Source organism: Lemur catta, chromosome 14 (assembly GCF_020740605.2).
Source record: "Lemur catta isolate mLemCat1 chromosome 14, mLemCat1.pri, whole genome shotgun sequence".
Taxonomy (NCBI): Eukaryota; Metazoa; Chordata; class Mammalia; order Primates; family Lemuridae; genus Lemur; species Lemur catta.
This window is the reverse complement of record NC_059141.1, coordinates 66,628,332-66,632,297: the sequence shown is the minus strand read 5'-3', so window position 1 is coordinate 66,632,297 and position 3,966 is coordinate 66,628,332. Positions and strand designations below refer to the sequence as shown.

Genomic DNA, 3,966 nt, shown 5'->3' with positions numbered 1-3,966 from the left:
CCCCCTGTGTTCTCACCATTCTACTGTTGAATGCATCCACTGTGTTTTTAAAATTTCAGTTCAGCAGAACATTGGGGAAGTATGTGTTCTCCTTTCTTTCCCAGGATTTCAACAGCAAGATTGAAATTTTCACTTTTGTTTATCCCAGTTTTAGGAAGCTCTGGATCCAATGCAGAAGGAGCCTTAGCATAAGATACACATGTTGTACTTTTCTCTTGGACAAAATAAGGACATCTAAGATGCAAGTATTTATTTTCTTGCATTCCCAAATTTCTAGAGCAGTATCTTGGTTTTTTTGCAAGCTGGAGAGAGCAGGGGCTAGAGTTCTGGTTGCTGTGAGCTGTGTGTGGGTGAGCACATGGCCTGAGTGAAATGGGATCATCTTATCATTAATTTATTTCAAGCTGAAACAGAGTCTGGTCCTCTTCTAGCTGGTCTCACACACTAAAGAGTGGGGATATTGGACTTGGTTAAATTAGGCAGCTAGTTCAGAGATGTAAGGTGAACACTAGGTGACCAGAATGGCAAAAGTTCCTGTAAGAGGAGTTTATGGATTTAAAGGGTGAAAGAGAATATTTATTCTACTTAGGTGGACAATAGGAGGGAGAATTAATCAGAAGATAATTGCTGGAGTGAAGTCACACAATCACTTTTTTCTATTAATATCTTCTGATAGACATTCCTTAAATATGAGGATGGAAGGGTCAGAAGATGCAGATCCTCCCCTGGACTGACCATTTAGCATGGAATGAAGGGAAAATGCTCCACTTTACTGACTGATCTCAGGCTCCAGATCAAAGTGACCTGGGCTATGTCTCCAAAAATCCAATTAGAGTGGGTCTGTGACTTCTAACCTAACTCACTTCAGAGGGTGCAGCTTCAACCACAGAAAGTTTTCTTACTAATGATATTATGGCCCCAAATATTGAAACAAACCCTAAGAAACAATAAAGGAATATTTTTTGTGGGATGGCAGACTTCAATGACCATAAGCTTTTTTTTAGTTACAAATTTTCTTTTGCAGTATTCATCTTGCCACTGCATTACATATTAATAATATGAGTGGTATCTTCCCAGAAATATGTTGCATGATCAGATACACAATTAAAAGGAGGACTTCTTTTTCTGCTTAAAAATAGACAATATATGAAAATGACAAATATTGTTGAAATTTCATTTTCTTTCATGAAGACTGGTAGCTACGTGTACAGTTCTCATTTATCCCATATTTTAGGCTGCATGTAATATAAAATAGTCATGGATAAAATCATTTATTTTTAAGTAATAATGAGCAAAAACTACATATAAAATATACATTTTGAAAATAATAAAGTCTACCTACCATACCTATGTTATTTTACATATTTAATAAATCACAGTTCTTCATTCTTTAGTCATGATACTATCAAAAGCTCAATGAGAGTTGACTGAAGAAATGAAAAACTAGCAATGGGGGAAGCAAGAACAGAACAGCAGTCCAGGAGTTCATCCTGGAGGGGTTTCCTGCTGTCCAGCACCTGGGGAATGTGCCATTCCTGGTGCACCTGGTGTACCTGGCCTCCGTCATGGGAAACACACTCATAACCACCATCACCTGGGCTGACCATCGCCTCCAGACACCAATGTATATTTTACTCAGCTGTTTCTCCTTCTGTGAATGTTGTTTTATCACCACAATTATTCCTAAACTACTGGTCATATTTCTTTTAGGAAGGCAAACAATTCCCTTTACTTTTTGCCTCACACAAGCCTTTTCTTTTTTATTTCTTGGATCAACAATTTTCTTCCTCATGGTTGACATGTCCCTTGACCATTTGCAAACCTCTGTCTTACCCAGCCATCATGAACCCAAGGATGTGTTCCCTGCTAGTCACTGCCCGTCTAACTTTGGAATTGTTCGTCATGGTGGTTCCAGTTATAACGCTTTCCCAGCTATCCTTCTGTGGCCCCAATGTCATTCCTCATTTCTTCAGTGATTTTGTGCCCTTGACTAATCTCTCCTGTTCTGACACCAGATCTATTGAAATGTTGGCCTTTTGGCCTCATTTTATTTATCCTGTTTACATCCCTCATTATAACCATCATTGCATATAGCAACATAGTAGTTACAATTATGCATCTCCCATTAACCAAGGAGTGGCAGAAAGCTTTCTCCACTTGCTCCTTTAACCTCATTGTGCTTTTGCAGATGTACGGCAGCTGTGTCTTCATACACATGAAACCAAAGCAAATAAACAGGGTGGACTTCAACAGAGAGGCCACTTTTGTGAACATGGTGGTGACCCTACTGCTGAACTAGTCATCTACGCTCTGTGGAACAAGCAGGTTCTCTAAGCTCTGACGGATGCTCTATTGAGGGTGAAATTGCAGAAATAAAGCCCTAACTTCTCAGAGGAGAAATGCACCTTCTCCTTGATCTAATCCAAACTTCCTTCTATTTCTGCAATCTTCTATATACATTTTCAATTTTTTTCAGATTCTATTTGTTTATACTTAGAAGAGAGGTAATTTATATAATAATTCAATCTGAAGGCTCTACTATTATTCTTTCTCTTGAGATGAAAATATCTTATTTTCCTGTGTCTTTTCACTAGTTTTAAATCAACAGGATTCTACCAATTTTAATGAAGATGCTCATATATGTGAATCTGTTTGATGCTTGTGGAATCTTAAAGCTGGGAAAATGTGGTTTTAAGTATATAATTTTGTAAGTTCAGGAACATAGACAATGAAATTCATAAGCACTAAGAATATCAAATTGATTCAAGGCTAAAAAATAAGGTTACCGTATTAAATTTTGAGGGACACACATATATATGTATATGTGTACAACTGTCGTGATATCAATAAAATTACTTAAAATGACTGAATACAATTGTTTTTAATGCTGAATATTCTTTGTATAAATAGAATATAAATCTTTACAATTTTTGTTCCCACTGTGATGAAAACATAAATGTCTCTCATTGAAATTGCAGGTCCTCACTGGCTTCATTGCTTTTACAGATTGGTTTCAGTACCTGAAAACCTGAAAATGAAGGACCACAGGGAGAGAAACATTATGAATTATAGAACCAGAACTTGAATAGTTAAGATTACTTCCCTTCTGCATAAAATTTAAAGCAATTGAGGGAAATCTAATGAGAGGTAGAAAGAAGTCTAACTGTGACTATGAAGTTTTCTCCAAATGAATCTATGAACAAGTCTCTTCATTTGTGGAATGACAGTTTCAGATGTGTCACCTCTGGTTGTTTGTTTTAATACTAATGTAAAATGACATCATTGATACCTAATGGGACACAGAGACATGCTATAATAGAAGTACAATTTGATCATGGCAAAGAGAAGATAATTTGAAGTTTTAATGCATACATTAATGCTATAACTGCAATTCAGTTATTCAAGATTTTGTTAGGAAATCATGGATTGGAGACAAAATCCTGGAGCTTGCTTGGCATAATTGGTTAATAGCAATGATCATGTTTTGCTTTGACCACAATGTTCTGTGATTGTGTGGGGATCATAAAAGTCTGTATTTCAAGATTTGGGGGACATAATTATGTACGAATTTGAAGAAGAGACTTGACTCACGTAGCAGAAAACATTTTTTTTGTCTACCATATGTATAAATACTCCCACACAATTTTGCATATGCTTCTTTCTTTTACTCACATTTGGGATGTTTATTTTGCTGAAAGTGTTTGTCAATGATTTTTCCCAGAGTGACCAATGAACTATGCAATCATTGCTTTTTTAATCTTTAAAAATTTGCAAATATTAGGAGTCTAATATAGTGGATCATCTTTGGCAATCTACATTGAAATAAATTTAAAAAAAACATGATATTTTGGTTTTACCTTTTCTTATAAATATAAAGGTACATAGTTTAAAAATAATCACATTGTATGTTATTAAAACAATTTATTTACCATAATTTGTTATAGAAAAGATGTACCACAATTTGTT

General features: G+C 35.5%; 1 pseudogene; it reads left to right on the top strand.

Annotated features, from left to right (window-relative positions):
- The first annotated feature begins 695 nt into the window (after positions 1-695).
- Positions 696-2,430, top strand: LOC123649759 (annotated as a pseudogene).
- Positions 2,431-3,966: the final 1,536 nt, after the last annotated feature.